Genomic DNA, 14774 nt, shown 5'->3' with positions numbered 1-14774 from the left:
TGCCGTGTTTCTGGTGAGATTTGTTTGAACGATGTGCAGGCGCCATCACGGAGAGGATCAGGATATTAATATTTTCAGCCATCAGCAACCTAAATCCTACTCTGTACCTCAAAGAAACCTACTGTCTGTATTCCGCCAGAGACGACTGCGGCTGCAAACGCATAGTCATTTGGATTACTTTTTGGTACGGCTGTTGACATTTTTGCAATGAATAAATTATTGCGATTGCACATTTCCATCTTTCATGTTTTTCTTTATTACTGTACAGAGAGAGTTGGTTAACGTTAGGATTAGAAGCAGGAGTGTGATTAGTGACTATAATTTTTTTCCTGCGTATTTTGGTCAGTTAACGTTACGTTTTATATATTACATTTTAAATCACTTATTAATATAATGAAGAAATGCATATTTGCTGTAAAATGGTTTAGGTTTGGGGGTAGGTTAAGGAGGCTATCTAAATCGCTTATTAATGAAATGATAAATTTGCATATTTGCTATAAAATTGGTAGGTTTATGTTTGGGGGTATTATGTTTTATGGGACATTTTAAAATTAAAGTAAAATTAAACTCTTAAAATAAATTTGGCACAGTAAATATACCTAGCCACAAGCAAGGTAACACTTGAGTTATTAGTGAGGGGTTAAGATGTTTTCACTTTAAAATAATGGGCCAGATCACACTAGTAGTTCATACAGACTGACAAGGTAACACTTGAGTTATTATTGAGGGGTTAACATGTTTTTCACTTTAAAATAATGGGCCAGATCACACTAGTAGTTCATACGGACTGACAAGGTAACACTTGAGTTATTATTGAAGGGTTAAGATGTTTTTACTTTAAAATAATGGGCCAGATCACACTAGTAGTTCATGCAGACTGACAAGGTAACACTTGAGCTATTATTGAGGGGTTAACATGTTTTTCACTTTAAAATAATGGGCCAGATCACACTAGTAGTTCATACGGACTGACAAGGTAACACTTGAGTTATTATTGAAGGGTTAAGATGTTTTTACTTTAAAATAATGGGCCAGATCACACTAGTAGTTCATGCAGACTGACAAGGTAACACTTGAGTTATTATTGAGGGGTTAACATGTTTTTCACTTTAAAATAATGGGCCAGATCACACTAGTAGTTCATGGGGACTGACAAGGTAACACTTGAGTTATTATTGAGGGGTTAAGATGGATTTTACAAGTAATTTGCAGTAAACTTGCACTGAAGCACTAGTGATATTCATACTGTGAAAAATGTTTTTGTACTTTTCAAAATAAATGCAGTTAATGTCTTCATTACGGAAGTAAAAGAACATAATTATTTACTATCACACTAAAGAGAAGCCTGCCCCAGAATAGTATTAATACTATAATACTAAAAAAAAACATTGAACATTGAACTAAATGCAGCTCTTAATAGTGAAATAATTCAATCATGAGCTTCAAATCATTGCTGGCATTACATCCTAATTAAAGAAATTATATTATATGTTTGTTTGAAATGAACAGAGAACACATCCAGTCATATTTTGGTCAGAGTCACAATTTCAGCCGGTGATGGTGGTGGTGTTCATAAATTAGTTTGCACAAATAACCTAATTGTTGATTTTATAAATCTTACTGTTGTGATAGTTAATTAGTTATTCTTTATGAATTGGCCACAGTTCACAAGTAGTTCTCAATGACAATTTTTTCTTTAGTAATTATCAAATACCTAATAAGGGACTACCTTGTCCAAAATTATCACTTACCTACTGCTTAGTTAATCTTGCTTTTCTATTAGTTAATAGTATTAAATTAAGTGTTAATGTAGAATTACCTATTACTTCCTGCATAGTTACTTGTTAACAACGGCCCATTATTCTAAAGTGTTACCAATATTTTTGCTCAGATTTTAGCCTGTGAGATATTTTCTTCCTCCTCAAATTTGAGCTCCATATTCTCCTAAATCAGTGGTTCCCAAGCTATTTTACTCCGGGGCCCCCTCCTTCTCTGGTCAATTTTGCAAGGCCCCCCTATGCCTGACATGTCCTCTTATACTGTACTTCTGCTGTAAAAAAGTATTTATTTTTAGACTTTTTTTATCAACCAAAACATTTGTTTTGCCTTATTATTCTTCCACTGCATGTTTAAAAAACCCTCAAAATTCAAACTTTAAATTATAGTTTATAAACTTAAGACAACCTGCTCAATTCTAACTTTTTAAAATAATATATAATAGCAATATATTGTATCAATTTGCATATACTCCAGAATGTTATGAAGAGTGATCAGATGAATTGCATAGTCCTTCTTTGCCATGGAAATTAACTTAATCCCGAAAAAAAAAACTTTCCACTGCATTTGATTGCTGTCATTAAAGGACCTGCTGAGATCATTTCAGTAATCGTCTTGTTAACTCAGGTGAGAATGTTGACGATCACAAGGCTGGAGATCATTATGTCAGGCTGATTGGGTTAGAATTTCAGACTTGACATGTTAAAAGGAGGGTGATGCTTGAAATCATTGTTCTTCCATTGTTAACCATGGTGACCTGCAAAGAAAAGTGTGCAGCCATCATTGCGTTGCATAAAAATGGCTTCACAGGCAAGGATATTGTGGCTACTAAGATTGCATCTAAATCAACAATTTATAGGATCATCAAGAACTTCAAGGAATAAGGTTCAATTCTTGTTAAGAAGGCTTCAGGGCATCCAAGAAAGTCCAGCATTTACATTTACTTTTACATTTACATTTATTCATTTAGCAGACGCTTTTATCCAAAGCGACTTACAATTGGGGAATACAACAAGTGATTCATCCTAAGGAGGCAGATCGACATAGGAAGTGCTCAAAAATACCATATATCAGGTATTGTTAGATGAGTACGGGCTAGAAAGGGAAGATCAGGAAAGAGAGGAGAAGAATTTTTTTTATTTTTTTTTTTATTTTTTTTTTATTGAGTCAAATAGTGTCGAAAAAGATGGGTTTTCAGCAGTCGCTTGAAGACAGTTATGGAGTCTGCGTTCCGGATAGGGGTGGGAAGATCATTCCACCAGGCAGGGACGTTGAAGGAGAATGTTTTGGAAAGTGATTTCATGCCTCTCTGTGGTGGTACAATAAGACGTCTTTCACCTGAGGATCTCAGACTTCTGGAGGGAGTGTAGATGCGTAGTAGTGAATGGAGGTAAGCAGGTGATGAGCCGGTGGCTGTCCTATAGGCCAGCATCAGTGTCTTGAATTTGATGCGAGCCGTAACCGGTAGCCAGTGCAGGGATATGAAGAGAGGTGTGACATGGGCCTTCTTGGGCTCATTGAAGACCAGCCGTGCTGCTGCATTCTGAATCATTTGTAGAGGCCTGATTGTACATTCTGGAAGACCGGCTAAAAGAGCATTGCAGTAGTCCAGCCTGGAGATGACCAGGGCCTGGACGAGGAGTTGTGCAGCATGCTCTGTTAGGAAGGGGCTGATCTTTCTGATGTTGTGCAATGCAAACCTGCAGGATCGAGCAGTTTTAGCTATGTGGTCTTTAAAAGTCAATTGGTCATCAAAGATTACACCAAGATTTCTGTCTGAAGTCGATGGGGTAATTGTTGATGAACCTAACTGGATGGAGAAGTCATGTTGTAAAGTTGGAGTGGCGGGAAAGACAAGGAGCTCAATCTTAGCTAGATTGAGCTGAAGATGGTGTTCCTTCATCCATGCAGAGATATCCGCCAGGCAGCCAGAGATCCTTGCAGCTACTGATGGATCATCTGGTTTGAAAGAAAGATGGAGCTGTGTGTCATCAGCATAGCAATGGTAGGAGAAGCCATGTGCCTGTATGATGGGGCCCAGAGATGTGGTATATATGGAGAAGAGGAGGGGTCCAAGAACTGATCCCTGAGGAACCCCAGTGACCAGTTGATGAGTTTTGGATACCTCCCCTCCCCAGGCCACCCTGAACGACCTACCAGAGAGATAGGATTTGAACCAGCGAAGTGAAGTCCCTGTGATGCCCAACGATGAGAGGGTAGACAGGAGGATCTGGTGATTCACCGTGTCAAATGCTGCAGATAGGTCCAGCAAGATGAGTACTGATGATTTGGAATCAGCTTTTGCAGTCCGCAAGGCTTCAGTGACAGACAGTAGCGCCGTCTCAGTTGAATGGCCACTCCTGAACCCTGACTGGTTAGCATCCAATAGATTGTTCTGTGAGAGAAATAAAGATAGCTGGTTGAAAACAGCTCGTTCCAATGTTTTTGCTATGAACGGTAGGAGAGAGACAGGTCTGTAGTTGTCTATGAGTGAAGTGTTAAGTGTAGGTTTTTTGAGCAGTGGGGTTACCCGGGCATGCTTAAATGTAGTGGGGAAAGTGCCTGTGAGAAGAGATGTGTTGATGATGTGTGTGAGTGCTGGTAGGATTGTAGGGGAGATTGCTTGGATAAGGTGTGAGGGGATGGGGTCTAAAGGACATGTCGTCGGATGGCTGGAGGGGAGAAGTTTGGTTACTTCTGCCTCAGAATGGGGATGGAAGGAGAAGAGGGGAGTTTCAGCCATAGGTGTGGTCAGTTTTAGTTCCTGTATGTGTGGAGCTGAGAACTTATTACTGATAGATGTAGTTTTGTCTGTAAAGAATGTGGCAAAATCATCAGCTGTTATAGAAGTGGTGGGAGGTGGTGGAGGGGGACAGAGCAGTGAATTAAAAGTTTTGAAAAGGTTGCGTGTGTCCGGAGCATTGTTGATCTTGTTGTGGAAGTATGAAGATTTGGCAGTATGAACTTGGGTAGAGAAAGATGAAAGCAGAGACTGATACATACTCAAGTCAGATGGATCCTTAGATTTGTGCCATTTTCTCTCAGCTGCCCTAAGTTTGGACTGATGCTCACGAAGAACATCGGATAACCAAGGGTTCGAAGGAGCAGCCCGTGCTGGCCTGGAGGAGAGAGGGCATATATCATCTAGACAAGAAGTAAGAGTGTCGGTTGCTGCATTAGTATCCAGGGATGTGAAGTGGGTAGGAGAGGGAAGAGAGGAGGATACTGAGGAAGAAAGGTGGGAGGGTGAGAGGGAGCATAGGTTTCGTCTAAAAGTAACAGATAGGGGGATGGGGGTGCACAAGTAGCAAGATGTAGGTTAAGTGTAATGAAGAAGTGGTCAGAGATGTGTAAGGGTTTGACCACAATGTTGTCTGAAATACAATTTCGTGTGTAAATGAGATCAAGTTGGTTGCCGGATTTATGAGTGTATGCAGTGGTAATGCATTTTAGGTCAAATGAAGCAAGGAGTGAATGGAAGTCTGCAGCATAGGGTTTGTCCAGATGAATGTTAAAATCCCCAAAGACTAGAAGTGGGCTGCCATCTTCTGGAAAAGAGGATAGCAGCCCATCCAGCTCTTCTAAGAAGATGCCAAGTTGACTAGGAGGGCGGTAAATTACCACAACATGGAGTTTGATAGGAGATGTTATAGTGATTGTATGAGATTCAAATGAGTTATAATTGCATAGAGGAGAATGGGTTGAGTATTTCCAGTTGTTAGAAATAAGAAGTCCCGTACCCCCACCCCTTCCAGTCTGATGCGGGGTGTGAGAGAAGGAGAATTTATTAGATAGAGCGGCTGGGGTTACAGAGTCTTCTGGACGTATCCAGGTCTCAGTCAAACCTAGGATGCTCAGGCCAGATTGCAAAGAAAATGCCGAAATGAAGTCAGCTTTGTTGTCTGACCGTGAAAGTGAAAGGCTCAGTGGAAGAGGTGTCGATAGGTCGCAGGTTAGAGAGATTGCGTCGGCGTGTGCGTGTGATGTTAGTGCGGTGTGTAGAGAGCACCGGAATGAGTTGGAAACATATGATAGAGGAGGACAGAAAGAAGAGTGAGATAAAGGAAAGGAGTACTTAAGTGCGTTGTCGTTGCTCGGATAAGTCGCGCAGGAAAAGTCGCAGGTCTTTACTCTCGTCGGTCTTCACGTGAGGAGGCTGAACGCTTCCGCTGACGCTTCAGCGTCAGCTGATACAACACAGTTAAATACACCACCAATCAATACTTTGGTGATAGCAGCTGGGGACGCCCACTCGGCTGAGTCAGTCCCAAATGGATCGTACGCAAATGGGTCAGGCCGAAACGAAAAACTAACACCCTTTGCACTTTTAAGCGTGCTCAGGAAGGGAGCGATATCACATACAAAAGCTTCCTTTGGCCGTCCGCTCAGTATTTCAATTAGAATGAGAGCAATCAAAACTACAATTTACAACGAAATCACCAGGAAAACAAATAAACAGAAACGAATAAATACTGTCTAGCAGCAACAAAATGCAAATAGAAACGAATAAGTCAAATAGATAGAAAACAAGGACGTGTTTCTCTAGCAGCAACAAATGTAACAACCGCCTATTTAAAATACAGAATTTAAGTAGTCACTTACGCGCTGTCGTCCTGTCCGCGCCTGAGGGCTGAAATTCACTTATCCCACAAAATGAAGAGTGACCTAAGAGTGACTTAAGTCCAGCAAGCGCCAGGATCGTCTCCTAAAGAGGATTCAGCTGGAGAGACTTACATCGCTTCTCTTGTTGCCCTTTGACTGAAAATTACAACCAAAAGCCATTTCATACTGTACATATTTTGGACTATGGGGTCTGCCATTATTTCTGTGATGTGAAATGGTTGAACTTGGTGAGCTACTGGCACTACCTAGTCTCAGCCTCAGACGTCACGCCCACTGAACGTTGCCTAAACGTCTGATGCATATGGTACACTTAACTGGAAACACTTCAGGAATGTCGAAGTCGTCATCTGATTCGTTGAATTTGATCATATTTCTGGGAGACACAAGTGTCGCGTTTATTTTCGGTCCGCCAGAAAACAAAGTGCAGACTGATTTACTCAGCGTTTTGCTAAAATGTGCTCATGCAGACGCCATTGTTGTTAACACACTTGCGACGTTCGCAAACAAATTACTGACTTAATGCTTGTTCTCCCTCTTCTTATTTAACTTCCAATGCTGGTTATTTCAATGACTGACTTGCATGTCAGTTTGTTGTTGAAGGGGCATTTCCACGCCCCGAAACGTGACGCTGAACGAAACGAACTGTGATTGGTTGTTTGACATGTCGGTCAAACGGCCTTATGGGCGGGCCTTGGAAAATGAAAGCTGCCATGAATTCCAGACCTTCAGCCGTCAGTCTGAAGGTCTGGCTACGCGAGACTAGGCACTACCTGTCATTATTTTTCTGCAATACAATTTAGAGAATAAAATACTGATACAATGACCACAGCTACTGAAAGAGCTTGCAGGTGGTGATGGATATAACCATAGACCTAAACCATATGCCGTACCATTGATTTTTCCCTACAAAGAGTCTAAACGCCCCTGGATATTGAGTAAAATCTGCTCTGAAAAACTTCTTTGGTGGCTGCGGTGTCATGACAAGCATTAGCATGTTTACATCTTGCCAGTATGGCATCTAGCCATAAAGACGCTGGTCTTTCAGAAGTTTCATTCATCCACAGGCATCTTCCCATTATTTTCTCTACTTCTTACTGTTAGGAAAGCAGACTTACATCGCTTCTTTTGTTGCTTTTCGAGTGAAAACCGAAAGCTGTTTTAGACATATTTTGGACTATGGGGGATGCCATTATTTTGATGACGTGAAATGGTTGCACTCTGTGAGCTACTGGTGCAACCTGTTGCTATTTTTACCGCAGCTTGCAAAATAAAATACTGATTTGATGACCACAGCTACTGAAAGAGCTTACAGGTGGTGATAGATATAAGTGTAGATCTAAACCAAATGCTGTACTATTGATTTTTCCCTACAAGGAGTCTAAATGCCGCCAGATATCAAGTGAAATCCAGTTCTCCAGTGGCTGCAATGTCATGACAAGCTTCAACAATGCTTAAATCTTGCCAGGATGGCATCTAGCATTTCTTGTCTCTGCCATTTGTAAGCTCTTTCATTAGCTGTGGTCTACTAAAACCCTCAAAGGCATTAGGGCTAAAATGAAGAGAAAAAAGACGCAGGTCTTTAGGAAGTTTTATTCGTCCACAGGCATCTTACCATTTTTTTCTCCTCTTCTTATTGCTTGGACAGAAGTGAAGACTTACATCGCTTCTCTTGTTGCCCTTTGACTGGAAATTACAACCAAAAAGCCATTTTATACATATTTTGGACTATGGGGGGTGCCATTATTTCTTTGACATTAAAATGGTTGAACTTGGTGAGCTATTGGCGCCACCTATTGTTAATTTTACTGAAATACAGTATGGAAAATAAAATACTGATATGATGATCACAGCTACTGAAAGAGCTTACAAGTAGTAATGGGTATATGTGTAGGCTTAAACCAAATGCCGTTCCATCGATTTTTCCCCACAAGAAGTTAAACACCCCCAGATATTGAATGAAATCCCCGCTGACAAAATGCTTCACTGGCTGTGGCATCATGACAAGCGTTGGCCTGCCAGGATGGCATCTAGCGTTTCTTGTCTCTGCCATTTGTAAACTCTTTTTTTAGCTTTAGGTGTTTCTTCTCTTCTTATCACTAAGAAAAACAGTGAAGACATATATTGCTTTACTTGTTGCCCTTTGACTAAAAATTACAACCAAAAGCCACACAATGTGGCATTATATCAGTATTTTATTCTCTGAGTCTTGTTGTGGTTAAAAATAGCAACAGATAATGCCAATAGCTCACCAAATGTATGTATAAAGCAATGTGGATTATTTCTTTTTTTAAATAACAAAACTTCTATGGGTTTTCTACTACATATTTCAAAGACATATACTGTACATTATATTAAGCCATGCAAGTCTTAATACCCATGGTTCTCTTCACAGCTCTAATAATAAAAATAACACAACATGCTGTATTGAAACATAAAAAGCACACAATGCTCTACATGCATGATCTTCAATTAGTGGTCAATTTATACTGTAATTGACTAATTTTTCGCTAAAGGCACCACATTAACAATTTGTTAACGGTTGAGAACCTCCTTTGGGAACTGTGTGATGTAGCATACATGATTATATGGTGTAATATTGAATGTGTTTTACATTTGGTTGCAGCGGGTTGTTTTCAGTCTGACATTCTGAAGATGACTTGATATTATAGGTTATTTATCACATTCCGTCTTTACCTCCATCAGCTGGAGAGATTTCAGTGCTGCTGCCAATGGGAAGCAATTGTTTAGTTGTGTTTAATCTTGTATTAGCTGGCTTTAGCTGTTGTATTTGATCAGTTTCAGTGAGGTATATGCTATACTCAGATGTGAATGTGTGTGTGAGAGAGATGACATCACACCTCAGCATACATATGTAGACCTGTTCTGTTCAGCTGTTTGACATTGGTGTGTATAAAAAGATTGAAGAATTTGCATTTGGACGTCTTGATGCAATTCATGAACAAACAGAATTCCTTTGCTTCATTTAATTTGTGTAATGAAAAGCTTCTGAAGTGGATGAAAAGATGACACGAATATTCAAAGAGAGGAAATTGCAATAACAGTAATTTGCATTTTTGTCTCAAACAGAAGATTCGGTCTTTGTAATTGCAAAAGAAATGCTTATTTTTCCCCTCCCAGGAAAAGTATACAGTACAACAAAAAACATGTTGAAAAGATCAGCTACAAATAGGTGTATATTATTATGTGTCTGTGGACAGATACGGTATGTGTGGGATCCCTGTGGTTATGATCCATAGGTGTCATGTCCCCACTACTTTTTGCTATGGGTGACTTTGTCCCCAGAACGTTATGAGAACATATCATATGTAATACAGTGAAAGCTTCTCCAAATTCATGTGCAGGACAGAGTTCATTTCATTTTAGTTATTTTTAATGTTGTGTGGTTATTGTGGCTGTTATCAATAGCAGAAAGAAATGGTGAGAGAGTTTTTTCCCCTTTCCATCTCTCAGATTTGCACTGTAAGCTATTACTTGAGTAAAAATAATGTGATTCTGTAAATGATAACTTTCTCAAAATAATGACTTTGTATCTCAAAAGTCATAAGAAACTAAGTAATAATTATTATGAGAAAGTTATAATTATGAAAATTTATCTTAATATTCTGATACCTTTACTAATAATTATTCCGTAATTGTGGGATACTAAGTCATTATTATGAGATGATTTATCATTATAAGATACTAAGTCATAATGAGAAAGTTTTCTTTTATTATAAACATGGTTCTTATTACTGTCAGGTTTTAGTCTTGTATTTCTGTTCTCCCGGTGTTTTCTCCCCTTCTGTTTCTAGTCATTTTTGGTTTAGTCCTTGTCTCCCCCTTTTGGTTCGTGTTCAGTTGGTTTGTTCTTGCCCATATTTGTATTTCCCCCTTGTTATCCTTGTTATCTCGTTTGTAACCACACCCCTGTTTCAGTGTATATAAGTCTGGTTCTGCTCACTCCCCTTTGTCAGTCGATAACGTTACATGTGCTCGTTTCTTGCTCCCGGTTTTTGTTTGTTTGTAATCATTTTCAGTGTTTTGTTTAATAAACTTTATTTATTCATCTACTTCTCCTCCTCCATCTCCACTCCTCAACCCACTAGACTGTGACAGATCGACTGACCAGAACAAGATGACCTGGGCTGAGGACAAACTTTGGAACCTTCAGCAAGGTGAGCGTTCGCTGGAGGAATATGTGGAGGAGTTCTTGAGTGTTTACCATCTGGTGAGATGGAGTGATAAGATGGTGAACGCATGTTTCCAGATGGGACTAAAAGATGATTCTTTGTTTCAATTGATAAGTCCTAATGATTGCTACCGTCCCGTAGCAGATTTCGTAAATTTTGTTCTCGATTTGTGTGGTTCCTCATTCCAAGTCATGGTGGAGGATGGTAATCCTCCTCCCATCTGGAAACATGCAGCAGTCACCCCATCTCACCAAAAGCCAGATTCCTCTGCATATAACTCCAGCGACCTCACTCCCTCCTTGCCTCCCACGTGTCCCCAAGTCTTAAGCCCCATGATGGTCCTCAGCCCAGTACCTCAAGCCGCCACGTCAGCTCACAAAATGGCCGCCACGCCAGCTCACAAGATGGCCGCCAAGCCTGAATCCCTGGCCAAGATGGCCGCCGTTCCTGAGTTCCTGGCCAAGATGGACACCAAGCCTGAGTCCCCGGCCAAGAGGGCCGACGTTCCTGAGTTCCCGGGCCAAGATGGCCGCCAAGCCTGAATCCCTGGCCAAGATGGCCGCCGTTCCTGAGTTCCCGGCCAAGATGGCCACCAAGCCTGAATCCCTGGCCAAGATGGCCGTTGTTCCTGAGTCCCTGGCCAAGCTAGCTCCACCAGAGCGCCCTCCAGTGACCACTCGCCCAGAGCCTGCTCTCCCTAAGTCTCCGCTGGAGACGCCCAGCCCTCCAGAGTCTCTGCTGGGGTCGTCCAGCCCTCCAGAGCCTGCTCGCCCCGAGCGCCGTCCAGAGCATGCTCCTCAAGAGCGTCGTCCAGAGCCGACGCCTCCAGCGCGCCCTCCTGCTCGCCTTCCAAAGTCTGCGCGCCCTACAGAGCCGGAGCTCTCTCCTGTGTGCCCTCCAGAGCCGGAGCTCTCTCCTGCGTGCCCCTCCGTGCTCTCCTGGGTGGACTGTGCCCTAGGTTCCCCCAAGAATATATTTTTTTTTGGGGGGGGGGGGGCTACTCCCCTGATCAGCCATGGCCACCTGGACTGTTTACCCGGCCATGGCCACCTGGACTGTTTACCCGGCCATGGCCACCTGGACTGTTTACCCGGTCATGGCCACCTGGACTGTTTACTCGGCTATGGCTTCCTGAGCCCCCAGATCCGCCATGGCCTCCCGGACTGTTTACCCGGCCATGGCTTCCTGAGCCCCCAGATCCACCATGGCCTCCCGGACTGTTTACCCGGTCATGGCTTCCTGAGCCCCCAGATCCACCATGGCCTCCCGGACTGTTTACCCGGTCATGGCTTCCTGAGCCCCCAGATCCGCCATGGCCTCCCGGACTGTTTACCCGGCCATGGCTTCCTGAGCCCCCAGATCCGCCATGGCCTCCTGGACTCCCTGACCTGCCATGGCCACCTGAGTTCCCTGATCCGCCCTGGAGACCGCTCCTGTATCCTATGTCCCCTGTATCCCTGCCTAGCGGTCTCCAGGGCGCCCACCCTCCCTCCCCTATGGATGTTATTAGGCGCAAGACGCGCCTTCGGGGAGGGGGGGGGGGGGGGTTAATGTCAGGTTTTAGTCTTGTATTTTCTGTTCTCCCAGTGTTTTCTCCCCTTCTGTTTCTAGTCATTTTTGGTTTAGTCCTTGTCTCCTCCTTTTGGTTCGTGTTCAGTTGGTTTGTTCTTGCCCATATTTGTATTTCCCCCTTGTTATCTCGTTTGTAACCACACCCCTGTTTCAGTGTATACAAGTCTGGTTCTGCTCACTCCCCTTTGTCAGTCGATAATGTTACATGTGCTCGTTTCTTGCTCCCGGTTTTTGTTTGTTTGTAATCATTTTCAGTGTTTTGTTTAATAAACTTTATTTATTCATCTACTCCGGTTCTCCTCCTCCATCTCCACTCCTCAACCCGCTAGACTGTGACAATTACGATGACATACTAAGTAGTTATGAGTAAGTTTCTCATTATGAGATACTACTTCTTAAACTTGTTCTTCCACTTTGACCTTTACTTCTTCGACTTCTTCTATGGCTTCTGCCTCTTCGACTTTTTCTTTGACTTCTTCTTAGACTTTTTTCTTTGACTTTCTACCTCTTCGACTTCTTCTATGGCTTCTGCCTCTTCGACTTTTTCTTTGACTTCTTCTTAGACTTTTTTCTTTGAATTTCTACCTCTTCGACTTTTGACTTCTTAAACTTCTTCTATGGCTTCTGCCTCTTCTATTTTTTTTCTTCAACCTTCTACTTCGACTTTTTCTTAAACTTCTCCTATGGCTTCCTCCTCTTCGTCTTTTTCTTTGAGTTCTACTTTGATTTTTTACTTCAACCTTTTACTTTTTGATTTTTTTTTATTCTTCGATTTTTCTATGGCTTCTGCCTCTTTGACTTTTTCTTTGAATTCTACTTTTCTACTTATAAAGTTTCTTATTATGAGATACTATGTCATTATTATGAGAATGGTTTTCATTATGATGAAGTACTAAGTTATGAGAATTTGTCATTATGAGGTACTATGTCATCATTATGAAAATGGTTCTCATTATGATGAAATAGTAAGTAATTATTAGAAAGTTTCTCATTATGAGATATGACAGTTTTAACTTTCATAAAGACTATCCACTAACTTAAACAATTTCTTTGTTAAAATAAATCCATGTAATTGTGTGTAAAAGTTTTTTTCTTTCTTTTGTTCGTTTTTCTGACTGAGAGAAACTTCAAGAAGTTAGTTCTTGGAATGAAGGTAAAGGCAAATATCTGAATTTTGACAGTGCACAATGTTGTCAGTGTTGTCAGCATAAAAAGTGCAGATCCCAGTGATTTGACTCTGTGTTGCACTGTGGTTTGCTGAGATCAACAAACATTGACACTGTGTGTCAATTGAATTGGGAAGTGTACATGGATGTGTGGTATTTTTCAGCATACACTCTTAAAAATAAAGGTGCTTCACAATGCCTTAGAAGAACTTATTGGTCTAAATGGTTCCATAAAGAACCTTTAAAATCTGAATAACTTTTCTGTTTCACAAAAGGTTCTTTGTGGCAAAAGAAGGTTCTTCAGATTATAAAAAGGTAAGAAAGAGATGGTTCTTCAAAGAACCTTTGAATGAATGGTTCTTTGTGGAACCAAAACTGGTTCTTTTATGGCATCGTTGTGAAGAACCTTTTAAAGCACCTTTATTTAAGAGTGCAAGAGCAGAAACTGTTTTCCATGATGCCTCCTTTAAGTTTGAGAAAGTGTATGTTCCTTGTATAAATAAGTGGGAGTATGCTGCCCCATCCAGAAGGAAAAGGAGATCTGGTGTCACTTTGATGTTTCCAGAAACACTAAATAACTCCTAATGACACTGTCTGCCAACAATGAATAAAACACAAGTCAAAGAAAATGGTCAACGCTGATCTATCGTAAAATGTCAAGCAGAACAGTGTGACATTTGTGAACTGACTTCAGATGTAGTATCTGATTAAACTTTGAGTATGTCAGCACACACTGCTGTCATCATAGATGTGCCAGCGAGCCTGTCCTCTCATTAGTCCTATCGGGAGAAATTTCCTCCTCACAGGTTGTCAGATTAGACACATGGCTTTGAAATGACAGATGTGTCTGAAAGAATCGTTACTTCCAAAACAAAGACACAGAGAAGAGAACTGTGAGGACGCCATGACCTGAACAAGTTTCAAAAGAACATAATGAGAAAGAAGGAAAGTAAGAAAGAAAGACTATGGTAGTGTTTAAAATGCCTCTATTGAATTTTTGTGAATTTCGTATAATGTAGTGAAGTGAAAAGCTGCATGTTTGTAAGAAACAAATCCATTACTAAGGCATTTTTAACTTCAAACTTCTGCTCTCAGTTCAAAACACTTCTAAACAAATACAGGTGCATTTCAATAAATTAGAATGTTGTGGAAAAGTTCATTTATTTCAGCAATTCAACTCAAATTGTAAAACTTGTGTATTAAATGAATTCAGTGCACACAGACTGAAGTAGTTTAAGTCTTTGGTTCTTTTAATTGTGATGATTTGGCTCACATTTAACAAAAAAACTATCAATTCACCATCTCAACAAATTAGAATATAGTGACATGCCAATCAGCTAATCAACTCAAACCACCTGCAAAGGTTTCCTGAGCCTTCAAAATGGTCTCTCAGTTTGGTTCTCTAGGCTACACAATCATGGGGAAGACTGCTGATCTGACAGTTGTC

This window comes from Garra rufa, chromosome 1 (genome assembly GCF_049309525.1).
Source record: "Garra rufa chromosome 1, GarRuf1.0, whole genome shotgun sequence".
In the NCBI taxonomy this organism is placed as follows: Eukaryota; Metazoa; Chordata; class Actinopteri; order Cypriniformes; family Cyprinidae; genus Garra; species Garra rufa.
This window is presented reverse-complemented; position numbering follows the sequence as displayed.